The sequence below is a fragment of the Acanthochromis polyacanthus genome, chromosome 11 (genome assembly GCF_021347895.1).
Source record: "Acanthochromis polyacanthus isolate Apoly-LR-REF ecotype Palm Island chromosome 11, KAUST_Apoly_ChrSc, whole genome shotgun sequence".
Classification (NCBI taxonomy): Eukaryota; Metazoa; Chordata; class Actinopteri; family Pomacentridae; genus Acanthochromis; species Acanthochromis polyacanthus.
Genome location: NC_067123.1, coordinates 12,238,514 through 12,254,835, shown reverse-complemented (window position 1 = coordinate 12,254,835; position 16,322 = coordinate 12,238,514).

The following is a 16,322-nucleotide window of genomic DNA, read 5'->3' as shown; positions in this document are numbered from 1 at the left end:
CTGAGCCATATGCAGTACACACCGCCCGAAGAGTTCCTCTGCCACTCTTAGACGAAGTTAAAGAGGAGATACAGCGCATGGTAGAGAACGGAGTTATTGAAAAAGTGACTGAACCGACAGACTGGTGTGCACCTATGGTGCCAGTTCCGAGACGAAATGGCAAAGTGCGCATATGTGTCGATCTGAAAAGGTTAAACGAGGCTGTGAGGAGGGAGCGGTACGTTCTTCCAACTGCCGAAGAAATCACTGCAAAGCTGAGTGGCGCCACCATGTTTACATCACTGGACGCAGCCTCAGGTTTCTGGCAGATACCTCTTCATCCTGAAAGCAGCAAGTTAACCACGTTCATTACACCATTCGGTAGATACGCGTTCAAACGCCTACCTTTCGGCATTACGAGCGCTCCAGAAATCTTCCAGAGAAAGATGGCTGAGACCCTAAGTGATCTGGATGGCGTAGCTATCTATATGGATGACATTCTTGTGTACGGCAACACAGCAGAACAGCACGATGAACGTCTCAGCAAGGTGCTGGAGAGAATCGAGTCAACCGGCCTGAAGTTGAATAAGGACAAGTGCGTCTTCAGACAGAATCAACTTCACTTCCTGGGCCAGGTGATCGACAAGTCTGGAGTAAAACCCGACCCAGACAAAGTAAAAGCCATTAAAGAGCTACCAGAACCACAAAATGTTCAGGATCTCAAACGTGTCCTGGGCATGTTCACGTACTTGGGAAAATACATTCCACACCTATCAACTGTGGGCCAGCCTTTGTATGAACTGTTGAGATCTAAGACAACATGGACGTGGGACCATCCGCAGAAGGAGGCTTTCCAACGGATCAAAGACATTCTGTCAACGTCTCCTGTACTCAAGTTCTACGACGTGAACCGACCTACAGCTGTATCAGCAGACGCAAGCAGCTACGGCATTGGAGGCGTGCTGTTACAACAACACGATGGGGACTGGAAGCCCATTGCCTACTGTTCTCGTCGCCTGTCCGACGCCGAAACCAGATATGCCCAGATAGAAAAAGAATGTCTGGCAAGCGTTTGGGCGTGCGAAAGATTTGAAAAGTACCTAGTGGGGCTGGAGAGCTTTAAGTTGGTCACCGACCATAAACCTTTGGTGCCGCTGATGACTAAAAAGGATCTGGATAACGTTCCAATTCGCTGTCAAAGACTCCTGATGCGACTTATGAGGTTCAAACCTACAGCTGAATATGCACCAGGCAAGACTCTCACTGTAGCTGACACGCTCTCACGTAGCCCATTACAGAGCACGTTCGAGGAAAGTGACACTCATTCAGACGTACAGTGTTACATTGCAGCCGTCGTCAGCAGTGTACCAGCATCGCCACAAAAACTTGAGACAATAAGGCTCACCACTGCAGCCGACAGTAACTTGCAGACAATACTGGACTACATTCGGTCTGGGTGGCCGGAATATGTAGGAAATGTCCCTATCGCCATCAGAGACTATTATCCAGTTAAAAGTGAACTGTCAGAGTACAATGGGATCATCACAAGGGGCAGTCGCATACTAATCCCTTCCACTTTAAGAACTGACATCTTGGATCGGATCCATGATGGACATCAAGGTCTGACTAAATGCAGAGAGCGGGCCAATACATCTGTGTGGTGGCCTGGCATCTCTACAGACATCAAAAACAAAGTTGAATCCTGTCAAACTTGTCGCGAGATGAAGCACGCGCAGCGGAAGGAGCCCCTCATTTCAACCCTTCTACCTGACAGACCCTGGCAGAGACTTGCTATTGACCTGTGTGATTACAACAAGCACACTTACCTGGTCGTGTCAGATTACTTCTCCAGGTTTATCGAGATACTTCACATGCCTACAACTACTGCTTCACAGGTAGTGTTAAAGCTAAAGACACTTTTCGCCCGCTATGGCTGTCCGGACGAGGTTGTTTCGGACAACGGGCCTCAGTTTGCCTGTGCGGAGTTTCAGGACTTTGCTCGCAACTTTGACTTCCAACACATCACCTCAAGCCCGCACAATCCTCAGGCCAACGGACATGCAGAAAGGGGTGTACAGATCGCAAAGAGAATTTTGGCACAGAAAGATCCATTACTCGCCCTCATGTGTTATCGTTCCACCCCGTGTGCCACCACAGGTGTGAGCCCAGCCGAGTTACTCATGGGTAGAAGGATTAAGTCAACACTTCCGACACTTGAGACAAACCTTCGACCTCAATGGCCGGATCTCCAATCAGTCAGGAGTAAAGATGCAAAGGAGAAGCAGAAACAGGCCTTCTACTTCAACCAGCGTCATGGTTCAAGACCCCTGCCGCCTCTGAAACCGGGTGATTCTGTCCTCACCAAGCTGGATCATCAGAATGTTTGGGGAACACCTGCTGTTGTCACTGGTGACAGCACTACCCCTAGATCTTATGACATCGTTACGGACCAGGGGGCGACTCTGAGACGCAACCGTCGTCACCTGCTCCGCGTGCCGGCGTCTTCTGGAACTGCACAGTGTCCTCTGTTGCAGCAGTCACAGCATGAAGCTGCTATCCACCAAGCCGAGCCTGCTGTCGCTATGAACACTCAGATGACCGTTTCCAATGCTTGCCCTTCACCGATGCAAGATGGACAGTTGTACACAAGGTCTGGCAGGTTGAGCAGACCCGTGAATAGACTTAATCTGTAAGGGTGTACGACGAACGCTGCCCTTCACAGATCAAAAAAAAAAAAAAAAAAAAAAAAAAGGAAATGTTCAAAATATGTGAATCTAATACATGTAAGAATGTATGCATTACACTGTTCATATAGCGTTTTAGAAAAAAAAAAGGTTAATGCCCGAGTTGCATATTTTGATAAATATGTTTATTTGTTACTAAAAAAAAAAGAAGACTAGTTATAAAAAGGGGAGATGTCATATAAGGACTGATATGCACTGTACTTTACGACAGTAGCTGCAAAACTTACGCTGTGCCGTAAATGAGAACTGCCCTTGTTACCCTGGCAACTCGCGCTGGTTACTTGTGGTGACTCCCGCCTGCTACGCTATGTGCTAAGCCAGCAGTAAAGCTATGTCCTAAAACACAAAAGCTGAGTGGACATTCAATTACTTTACAGTTGTAACGGCTGAAAAAACTGCGGGGGACAGATGTGGAAAGTGCGCGTCCGTAACGCCCATGGACTCTCCTCCTCCTCATTTAGACCCTGCTGCTGCTGCTGCTGCTGCTGCTGCTGCTCTCCAAGGCAGGGGACGCTCACTGTTTCTGTGTTGTTATTGTTGTTTTATTTTTTTTTTACTGGCGCACTCACGTCAAGGCAGCATGCACAACGTGGCGTGACGCTATTTGCATATCTAATAAGCACCGCGCAGCTGAGCTGCGCTCCTCCCCATGTAATTGGGGGGAAAAAAGAACGGTTCCCAGCTGCGACTCGGTTCCCATCGTTCATGTTAACGAGCCGTTCAAAAGAACCAGTTCGTTCGTGAACGTCATAACACTAGAACCAACCAAACAGTTTTTGGACAAGGGATAATGATATGGAGTGAATTTTTAATATTTTTGAGGTCAATGTGTGTGGAATCCTTTTCATATTTTCAGCTGTTCTTCATGATTCCTAAAGTTTAATGTGCAAAAGTGAGAAAATCCCAGCGAAATCTAGGGCATACGCTCCTATTACAGGTAAACTTAAACCTATAATTGACACAAAATAAAGTATCTTTCCTGTTAGTGTGTTGTAAAATTTATGATTTTAAGGTAAGACCTCCCTTCTTTGAGTCACCCTGCAAGCCAAGGCAAATTATTCTGTTAATGCACTACTTCTAATCAGTGGTGTAGTGGTCCCTGGAGAAGTGGGTATACTCTTAATTTTCACCTTTTTTTTAATTAGTCCAGAAAAACGCCCTGTTTTAGAAACAGTGACATAGAAAACTACTCTATTCAATTTATTCAGTCATTTCTACTTGCCCACAATTATAAAATTATCATGACTTGATTAGGAGCAGTTTGTAGTTATTACTGGATTAATGTAACATGTATTTATCATGAGGCAAACATGGTGTTTCAGTTACTTTTGAACATTTATTTAAATAAAATACTTCAAATATGAAGTTGACAGTGCATCCTTGTTCACATTTCATCATGAATAAAACTTCAATATTGTTTTAGGTCGAATCTTAAACTACCTGTCCCCATTCTTGTGTTTTTACTTACTGCAAAATCAACTACCAGCCTAGAGGTTTTCCCACATTATCCCAATCTAGCTAGCTTCAGACTTACATTAGAATAACGTTAGCCTTTCAAAACGTTAGTCAGACTCGGCCCGACACTCAGTTTAACCCGTTGCGCTTCAGTGTTCCGCCCGCGGTACACTTTGAGATCTGCATAAGCAATTTGCTAAATATCTGAAACTGCAAACGCGATTATACAAACACTATACGCCGATGGAAAGCTTAGATTCTCATGAATCCGCCGGTATAAACCACTTTCAGATGTGATTACCACAGCGGGTAATATAAACACATTTGTCCGACAAACAACGAATATCCATCCATCCGTTCTCTGTACACGACTTCAACGTACACAGCGCGACTCACATTTCCGGGTTCATTATTACACACGGATGAAAATATTCCACAAAAAAAGGCCATAATCCAACCTTTTACATCCAGACGACACAAGCCAGTAAACTATTTGGTCCAAAACATGTCTTGAAGATGGTATATGATCCACGAATAGGTCGTTTTCGAGGAAATGCACCTCGCGATGCGCGTCCAATATTCCCCGTATTTCTCGTCATATTTTTATTTACAAATAGAATATTAGCGATTTTTTGTACTGAAAATGGCTGGAATTGACTGCAGCTTTAACCACTGGCGACAAAATATCCTCTCCTTGAAATGTGCAGTCATGTTGCCAGTAGTTTAAAACAATGATTCATTTGGAAACCACCTTAAAACTTACCTGAGAATTATATCGTCCATGAAAGTAGGTTCGCTCCATACGTGCCACTCACTTGAAAGGTGTTTATTCTGACTTTCTCGCATTTCCGCGCATCTTTCAAGCAGACCTGTCAATCAACTGGAGTGTCACAGAGGTGTAAGCAAAATTTTCCTCTGTATGACCCGCCCTACTCTGCCTCTGATTGGCTCATCCCTAAAGTTAACCAATCGAATCAGTGAAGGTAGCATGTACCAGCCAATTACAGGCAGAGGAAGGTTGTTCATGGCTTCATCATCCTTAAGGAAAAGAGGGCTACCTGGCACACAGATATTACTGAATGATGCGCACCAGGGAGCATTAGAAGTGGGTATACGCAATGCTAACTGAAAAATAAGTGGGTATACGCCATATACCGCCGTATACCCTGGACTACACCAGTGCTTCTAATGTTACCTACTAGGATAATGTTTAGTGTGTCCTCAGGTCAAAGACTGTTTAACTAAATGTTACACTTCAAATATGTTCAAGATTATAAGAGTGGACATGCTGTTTTGGATTTTGCAGCCTTTTAGTTGCCGATCCACAATGAATGTGAACGTATCCCTGCAGGAGAAACAACGAAACTGAGGCCTTGACACCTGGAAGAAGTTTTGTGTCAGTGTCTAGTCACAGGTGGTTTTGTGTATGTGTACATGTAAACACAGCAGAGTGTCATTATGGAAATGATGACAGATGAGACATTAATGGATACAGCGGGACTCTCCACATAATGCACAACACTAATTTACTTCATGGGAGCTTTTATTCAGATGTGAGAATGGACTACCTCATATGGCCCTGACAAATGGCAATGTGATTTTTATGATCTTTTTCAACAGTTTCCTCTGGGCCTTTCCATATTTCAAATGATGGCGTATTAAATTGTGATACCAATTCTAAGCAGTCAAATCATGTAGCACTGTGGTATAGTTCACATGAGTTTAATGGAAATACGTGTCTGAGCCTATACTCTTTCTACACAGTCTTTTTCACCTTTACCATAGAAGGCTCATCAATATGGATTTGTATCTGTTGAACAGAATGCAGTAGGTTTTCCAATATTGCATATGTTCGAGAATAACTTGGTGTAACGGCATTAAATAATGTAGTATAATGCAGAGGTGTCAAAAAAAGTTTCACTAATTAAAAAAATTCTGAATAGAAATCTATGAGAAAAATGTTGGTTGTATCCCACATTACCCACATCTTTCTCCAAAATGCCAATCACTCCCTTTGTCACAGTCAAACTGTGAAACATCCAGCTAGTAATGTTGTAACACCGATGCAATGCCAAATGGTAAAAGGTCTGCACTTACATTTGATAGGTCCTACAGGTAGACCGTATACAAAAGATGGAATAAAAATCCGGGTCTGAAAAGTAAAGCCTATGCTAAAGTGCAATAAACCTGCATTCTGTCTAACAGCCAGCAGGGGGGGTGACTCATCTGCATAGAAAAAGAAGTCTAATTGAATAGAAGTCTATGAGAAAATGACCCGACTTTTAACTTCATCGGCTACCTAAGTTAGCATTTTCCTGTTAAGATTATGATCTCAATCCATGACTGAAAGACTTTTTTTAATGCAGCATGGTGTCCATATTGTTAACTATGGTCCCATTTAGAGTAAAATCGACAATGAACAAGGCTATGCTTTAAGGTGGGGCTACATTGTGATGGGTTCTGCAGTCGGATGGTGCCTGCTCTTCACATCCACTTTCGAAAGAATGATCAATTTCTAAGTTAAAGGCCTTAAAACAGTGATTCACAAACCAACTGGTGACAATAGGGTTGATACATCCATTTTTAATACAGTCTGTATAGTTGTACATAGTGGTTTACAGTGTGTCCCAACAATCATTCAACATTGGTTTGACTGATGATTCCATACATTTTTGTTTTTTGTGTTCCAGTACTAAATATTGCAACTACAGTTATAGCTTTGTTCACACTCATTTAAACAGAAGCCTGGTTTGAACCAATTTGAAGCTTTTGCTGTCATAAATAACTGGTACATACATTTTGGTGCTATCCAGGTACCTGTTTTTTATAATATTGAATCAGTGATATAATTTTTGGATAATTTAAATAACACGAATTGTAAAGAGTTCATAAGATGTGCCAAAGTTTTCTGCATGACCTATATGTAGATTCTATTTTTGTGCAGCAGCATAAAAATAAAAGCAAAACATTCAATCCAGAGTTGAAGGGTTGCTTAGAATTGCACAAAACAAGACGCATAAGAAACATGTAAGTCATGCATGTATGATTTGTGTTCATCTTTATCATGTTTAAATTCATATTGTGATGATGGGATGAACAAAAATGGAACCGAAACAGCAATAAAACGATCTATAAAAGCTAAAAGGTTGTAGGTGCAATAATCTGCAGCACTTAAAGGGCTTTCACAGCAACCCACTGCTTTTACAGTCTCATTTTATCAGCTGGAGGGATCAATCAGTAGGCACAGCAACAATGAATAGCTGCTATCTGCTCTATAGAAGACAAGCACAAAGGCAACACATGCTCTGAGGTCAGGGGATGAAAGCAAACAGGGAAGCAAGCGTGACTAGCTAAGTGGGAATTACAAAGGAATTTCAGGAACAAAGAACAGAATGAGGGTTTACCTTCACTGGCTATTTGAAGAGGCTTAACGTAAGCAAGCGTAATGCAGTGGAAACAACCTGGATGGAGTTCAAACTCATAATGCTGGTGCCGAGAAGCTGTTCTCTCAAATCGGCCTCTGCCAGTACAGGAAAATTAAAGAAAAACAAAGTGACGCATTTTTCATACAGAGAAAATAACTTGTTCTGTTGCATCTGAATGAGCAGAGTTTGTTGGTCCATCTAGTTGCCAGTGACATTTTTCACGGTGTCCAGAGGATGAATGAATGGCACTTCCTCTTGTGCTCCAAGTTTCTGAAGTTACCGCTACTAAATAAACCAGAATCAAATTATCTACAGACATTTGTGGCTCCCAGACATTAAACCCAAATGACTTTAGTGACTCTTGGTTGCTTTGAATAGATTCAGCGTTCTTGTTCCCACCAGGAATATTTGTTGATCTCTTGTTTTTTGCCAAAAAAAACAAAAACAAAAAACAAAAGTCTTTTGTCAAAATTTCTTTTGTTTATGACCAAATATCAACAGACACAAGTGATTTATTTATTTATTTGTTTTTACAGAATCTAGATCAAACAACCACACGTTGGCAAATCTTTAATGAAAGCATATAAAATAAAATAATTCTGAAAAAATATCACCGTTTTAAATTCGCTTCTCCGACCAAACAGCTTATCAAAGATGACAAGTTCAAGGATAGTTGGAAAATCTGACAATTCTTTGTTATTAAAGTTCCTGGCTAATAAATAGTGTCATTTTAACAAAGATAACATGCTTCTCTTTGTTGTTCAGAGGGTTAAATTAGGCACAGTTTCTGTATTTATAACTGCAGTCTATGATTTCTTGATTACACTTTGAATAACTGGTAAACTGGAAGGCTGTTCCGGAAAGTTTTTGTAATCACCACCAGCCTTCTCTACTGTAATATAATCACTGTCTGGATTAAATGTTTTATTTTTCTGTGATTAAATGTATTTATGTGCTGCAGGTTGTCACACTGGAGTTTGTGGTTCACACAATCTCCCATCTGTGATTCGGAAAGATGTATTAAACCAAATCAAAGCCACGAGACCTTCACTAACCTCAACCATGATGATCATGCATTACTGCTGTCACTGGTAGGAAATAGTGCCTTTCAGATACAATATGTAAATTCACATGCAGAGATTGAAATATTAGATTAGATTCAACTTTATTGACATCACACATGTTCACTTGTACATGTGTAATGTTCTTTTACAGGTAACAAAATTAAGTTTGTCATCTACCCAGAAGTGCAAAAAGCTAGCCTAGCCACGCTAGACAACCCATGGCAACGAATTTAATTCTCTGCCAGGGTGGGTCTAGTTACCCTCCATAAGGCTCGAGGTTGGATGCTCCTAAAACTGGCCGGACGAATCACCATGAAGTGTAGAGTCAGAAGGCGGGCGTAACTAAGTGACGACAGAGGCGCGATGATTCTGACAGAAACAACCGGCGCACAATAAACAGTTATCTTTCGACTCAGCTTTGGCCACAGCCCTTAAAGATTTGAAGCTAAAATTCAACTTGAAAGATAAACAAAGGACGGCACTGAAGTGTTTCATTGAGAAGAAAGACGTATTTGGACTTATGCCAACGGGATATGGCAAATCCTTAATATACCAGTTGGCTCAGCTGGTTGGGAAGCTAATGGGACTTAGCCACAACCGCCGGTTCTCTAGGAACTATGTCAGCCTATTCGTTGCGCTGATTGGTTGTATACCTACCCAATTGCTGCAGAGTGATTTGAAAGACAACCTTTTAGCCCGCCTCCCTCCCTGTTGAGTGTTCCTAGACCCTTGTGTCTTAAGAGCTGGGTCTAGCGCGGCTAGGCTAGCAAAAAGCTGCAAGTTTTACAAAATGTACAGAGATATACAGGGTGAATGAGACTTGAATATTATAACGATGAAATACAAATGGTTTGTTAAAGACATAATGCACCGAATACTGAGATGCTATGCACATATTTCAAGATTGTAATATACAGTTGGAGGTGCAATGAACATACTATGCCGATAGATATAATATAGGAATATATATGAATGGATATTCACATTCTCTGTCAATCTCTATGAAAGGATATTGACATGTCTCTATGTAAATATCCATTGACATATTGTTGGGATGCTATAAATATTCTGTACAGGTGAAATGAACGTGCTATACTACTAGACATAAGATACGGATAGGAGATATACACTCATGGAAAAAACTGTTAGACCACTCTTGTTTTCTTCAATTTCTTGTTCATTTTAATGTCTGGTACAACTAAAGGTACATTTTTTGTACAAATGTAACGATAACAGCAAAAAAAAAAATAGCTCAAAGTAGCTAAGAGTTTAAAAACAGTGCTTTTAGGCATTCAATGTTTTCTTTTCTGTCTGTTTTAGTCACGATACAAACAGGAGTTAGTACTTTATTGCATAACCATTGTTTTTGAGGACTGCAGCCATGCGTCTTGCTCTCCACCAGCTTCTGACATTCTTCTGCTGTCACAGCATCCCATTGCTGTTGCACTAATTCAAACAAATTTGCTTTGTTTTTGGGCTTGTGGTTCACCATTTTGCGTTAGATGATTTTCCACAGGTTTTCAGTTGGATTTAGATCTGGTGATTGAGCAGCCAAGGCATGGTTCCAGTGTTCTGGTTCTCCATCCAGGCTTTAACTGGCCTTGCCATGTGGCAAGGGGCATTGTCTTGTTGGAAAATCTAGTCAAAAATATAAATGCAACACTTTTGTTTTTGCTCCCATTTTTTATGAGATGAACTCAAAGATCTAAAACTTTTTCCACATACGTAATATCACCATTTCTCTCAAATATTGTTCACAAATCTGTGATAGTGAGCACGTCTCCTTTGCTGAGATAATCCATCCCACCTCATAGGTTTGCCATATCAAGATGCTGATTAGACACCATGATTAGTGCACAGGTGTGCCTTAGACTGCCCACAATAAAAGGCCACTCTGAAATGTGCAGTTTTATCACACAGATTTGAGGGAGCGTGCAATTGGCATGCTGACCGCAGGAATGTCAACCAGAGCTGTTGCTCGTGTATTGAATGTTCATTTCTCTACCATAAGCCGTCTCCAAAGGCGTTTCAGAGAATTTGGCAGTACATCCAACCAGCCTCACAACCACAGACCACATGTAACCACACCAGCCCAGGACCTCCACATCCAGCATGTTCACCTTCAAGATCGTCTGAGACCAGCCACTCGGACAGCTGCTGAAACAATCGGTTTGCATAACCAAAGAATTTCTGCACAGACTGTCAGAAACCGTCTCAGGGAAGCTCATCTGCATGCTCGTCGTCCTCATCAGGGTCTCCACCTGACTCAAGTTCATCGTCGTAACCGACTTGAGTGGGCAAATGCTCACATTCGATGGCGTCTGGCAAATTGGAGAGGTGTTCTCTTCATGGATGAATCCTGGTTTACACCGTTCAGGGCAGATGGAAGACAGCATGTGTGGCATCGTGTGGGTGAGCGGTTTTCTGATGTCAATGTTGTGGATGGAGTGGCCCATGGTGGCGGTGGGGTTATGGTATGGGCAGGCATCTGTTATGGATGAAGGTGAATTTTATTGATGGCATTTTGAATGCACAGAGATACCGTGACGAGATCCTGAGGCCCATTGTTGTGCCATACATCCAAGAACATCACCTCATGTTGCAGCAGGATAATGCACGGCCCCATGTTGCAAGGATCTGTACACAATTCTTGGAAGCTGAAAACGTCCAAGTTCTTGCATGGCCAGCATACTCACCGGACATGTCACCCATTGAGCATGTTTGGGATGCTCTGGATCGGCGTATACGACAGCGTGTACTAGTTCCCGCCAATATCCAGCAACTTCGCACAGCCATTGAAGAGGAGTGGACCAACATTCCACAGGCCACAATCGACAACCTGATCAACTCTATGCGAAGGAGATGTGTTGCACTGCATGAGGCAAATGGTGGTCACACCAGATACTGACTGGTTTTCTGAAATCGCCCCCCCCCCCCCATAAAACAAAACTGAACCTTACAGAGTGGCCTTTTATTGTGGGCAGTCTAAGGCAGACCTGTGAGGTGGGATGGATTATCTCAGCAAAGGAGAAGTGCTCACTATCACAGATTTAGACAGATTTATGAACAATATTTGAGAGAAATGGTGATATTGTGTATATGGAAAAAAGCTTTAGATCTTTAAGTTCATCTCATAAAAAATGGGAGCAAAAACAAAAGAGTTGCGTTTATATTTTTTGTTGAGTGTACATGAGATATGGACATAATATGAATAGTCTAGACATAATAGATATAAGGATATATACAAATAACCAAGGGCGTAGGTTTGCATAGGGACGGTAGGGACATAACACTACCAAGTTTTCAAGAGGGTCAAATTGTCCGCACCAACTTTTAAGCAACCTTATTTGCATTATATAATGAGTTCAGTTATATAGGTAATTTTGATTGTCTTCCCATATGTTGTAAGGATAGAATTGACCCTACCATTACTAAGTGGATTATTTTCATTATGTTCAGACCAGGTTCAGACTTACATTTACCCCTTTTCACTTGCTGAATGTGCCGGTCCAATCAAACGTGCGTTTGATTGGCTGATGACTTGACCCCGCCCCCGCCACCCACACGCACACTCACACAGCCCCGACAGAAATACACAAGAAATTAAAGCTGCAAGCAGCGATGGACGGGTCCTCGCATCCACGCTGGTCGGCAAATCCATGCACGTCCACCAGGTGACGCTGTGACTGAGAGTGTGTGCTGGCCTCTGAATCACATCTGGACCAGAGTTTAATCACACGTAAAATTTCAGCCAGATTGGAGCATGTTCAGACTAGTTATACAGCATTTCCTGCCCATCCACCACCAGGTGGCGCTGTAACTCAGAGTGTATTTCAAACAGTGGATGTGATGAGGGCTGGACTCTGATCACTCATGAAAAGTTTCAGGCTGATTTGATCATGTAGAGGCCAGTTATACAGCATTTATTGTCCCTCCAACAGGTGGCGCTGCGACTGAGAGTGTCTGTTGGCCTGTAGATGTGATCAGGATTGGATTGTGATCACACATGGAAAGTTTGAGGCAGATTGGTGCATGCAGAGGAGAGTTATACAGCAGTTGTTGTTTCATGGCGAAGCATCAAAACTCTAATGGTCGCCATGGCCACGCCATTTGGCTTCTGGTTAAACTTTTGATAACTTTTCCAAACCCAGTCCTGCTGTGTGGACTGACAAAATTTCAGGTCTCCTGGAATTATCCCCAAGGAGGTATTAACTCTCAAAAATGAGAAAAATCATCAAAAATCTCACAATTAATCCAAGATGGCCGACTTCCTGTTGGGTTTAGGACATGGCTCCAAGAGGCTTTTTTGTGCGTCCTGATGTGCTCCATAAGCCTCCCAAATTTCATGGATGTAGGTGAAACGTGCTGGGGGGGCTGTTTGTTAAAAATACTGTAGGGGGCGCTATAGCATGTGCAGTGCCGAGATGCATACAGTGTTGTTCCTTGGGTCAATGGTGATGTGTGTGGTAATTTTTGTGAGCATTGGAGTATTCCTAACCTGTCAGAAAGGGCTTTGTTTTTCATGGCGATATTTGGTTGCTACGGCAACAGCGTTGCATGAAATGTCACACCCTTCACAGTGTGTGATTGTCAAGAGGTGAAGACTCGACTGACCAATTTCCAGCATGATATCACCAAGTTTGGGGCCATTGTACCTGAAAATATAAGGCCATAAACTTACTATTACCAACAGGTGGCGCTATGACTTTTTCAAAATTTATGAGTGTGGATGTGTTCAGACTGGACCTGGTATCCAGCATGTGAAGTCTGAGGCAGATAGGATGTTGTTCAGCTGAGATATGAATCGTTAAATTTTCATGGCGAAACATCGAAATTGGTTTGGCCGCCACAGACACGCCCTTTGATGACAAGTCACCATTTTCACTGGGATGCATCATCAATGTGTTTAGGCTGTTGTCACTGCATTTGAAGTGAATATGATCAACCGGGTAACAATAGGGCATGAAAGTGTAAAAGATGTCTATTTCCTGAAACCACAAGGTGGCGCTATGACTGTCAATGAATATCCCTATGTGGATGACATCAGGACAGGACTGTCATCATACATGTAAAGTTTCAGGCAGATTGGAGCATGTTGAGAAGAATTAGACACCAATTCCTGTTTCATGGCAAAGGATCAGTTGTTTGAGGCTCCGCCATGGCCACACCTTTTGGCTTCTGGTTGAGTTTTTGATAACTTTTCATCAGAAAGGTCTGATGCATGTACTGGCCAAATTTCAGTTCTCTCAGACTTATCCACTAGGAGCTATAAATTTTGACAAATGTACAGCAAATTCAAGATGGCCGACTTCCTGTTGGGTTTAGGGTGTGGCTGTGATTGACTTTTTGGTGTGTCCTGATGTGGTGCATATGCCCACCAAATATTGTAGCTGTAAATAAAACATTGTGGAAGTTGGCCTAATGACCACTTTTTCAATTTTGCAGGTGGCGCTATAGAGCCATTTTTCCACACATATGCGCAACTCCCATAAAATATCAAATTTTTCGCCAGTCCTGATGTGCACGCCAAATTTCACGCGTTTTGGAATATGATAAGGCCGCCAAAAAGGCAATTCATTTCCCGAGGAGCGATTAAGTTTGAAAAATTTACAGCAAATTGAAGATGGCCGACTTCCTGTTGGGTTTAAGGCGTGGCTGTAATTGACTTTTTGGGGTGTCCGGATGTTCTGCATATGCCCACCAAATATTGTAGCTGTACATGAAACATTGTGGCAGTTGGCCTAATGACTACTTTTTCAACTTTGCAGGTGGCGCTATAGAGCCATTTTGCCACGCACATGCGCAACTCCCATAAAATATCAAATTTTTCGCCAGTCCTGATGTGCATGCCAAATTTCACGCGTTTTGGAGTATGATAAGGCCGCCAAAAAGCCAATTTACTTTAGAAGAGAAAAAAATAAAATAAAATAAAAAAAAATAATAATAATAATAATAATAATAAACCCTAGGGTTTCAATAGGGTCCTGGCACCAAGGCACCAGCGGTGCCAAGGACCCTAATAAACATGCCGCCTTCTCCGCCCCCTTTGAAGAGGAGGGATATTAGAAGTTTTTTTCGGCCAGCAGCAGCAGCAGACGACACTGTAAGTAATGTAAAAAGACGTCAATGTTGTGGACGTGGGGAACACACCACTAATGTTGCTACTGAAAGTCCGACCTGCATCAGAGTTAGCATAACATTAAACTGTGTGAACTTGCTAACCTGCAAAACTCGAGTAGGAAGCTGCTTCGAGAGAATTGTCCTCCTGTATGTGTTTTCTACTGTTAACGTTAATTAAACTGTGAGAAATGTAGTGAACTCTGCTGGAAAATATAGAACCAGAAAAACGTGAGCAAGAAGCTGCTTAGAGAGAGAGGTCCCAGTCTGTGTTTCACAGGAAAGTGTTGACAGTCAAAAAAAAAAAAACACATGCTGCTGCTTTTCTTCTTGTAAACGGCCTGGTTTAGAAGGAAAGAAGGCTAGAGCATGTTGTGACTTTACACTTTTGAAACCAAATACCTATTAGTGCATTTATTTATTAATTAAAATGTATTTAATTACTATCACCTGAACCAATACACATGAAAGTTAGTATAAGTCAATACAGATTTATTTTCCATTGATCATTTAGCTTATCAATTAATTAGGTTCACATTCGTGAGAAATGTAGCCCTGACCCCCGTTCACCCAATCTGTTTGGTCTTATTAATGTACCGTCCCCAGCAAAAAGTGTACATGCAGGTTATGCTGTTATATCGTCCCTACCAATGTTGAGACCAAACCTACGCCCTTGCAAATAACATAGACATAATATGAATTATATAGACAAAAAAGAAAAAGGATATATATGAATGATACTGGATATAAATATATTAAATGTATTCTGCTTGTAACGTGACCTTTGTATCCTTTCCTTCCACTCCTTCAAAGTTAACCATTGCCCCTTGTACAGATGATTGTGTGGCTCATTCTGTCTGGAATCCTCATGTCACTGACATTACTGTTTTGTTTTCTATTTTACTCAAAGGTTTATAAAAGGAACTCTTCTCTGAATTCGTGACGTCTTCAGGCTATTTTGGTCTCACTTTGTTTAATGACTCACAGTCTGCAGCTACAGGGGTTCACATAAACACCTTTGTTGTATTTTGTATTTTAATCACAGCACCATTACAACAGTCACTTCAGGTGATTTTGCATTACTGTTTACAATGCTGGTTTGTCAGAGTGAGAATGCAAGTAACACAGAAAGCAGTGACACTTCCAGATGAAAATCTGTGAATCAAGGGTAGCCACAGAAACTTCAACCAATAGTGAAACCAGGTAGGGGGATATGCATCATAGAGCTTACTTCCAGCAGGCACTATAAGTTCTAGCAGAACATTCATTCAGTCATTGAACCTTTATTTGTTCTGTGACTACACAGAGTGAGTGACTAAGATTTTACAGAAACATGAATAGCTAAAAATTAAGTAAGATGGAATTAAAAACCTGATTTGCCTCAAGCATGAAAATGAGTCATGCTTTAGATCGATAAAGGTCATTATAGGTTTTTGTGGTTGTAGTGGTGGTGCTGTTCACACTGATTTATGAACAAAAGATTTCACACTTTTGTTACTGAAAACTGTGTAGACCAGGGATGTCAAACTCATTCCACA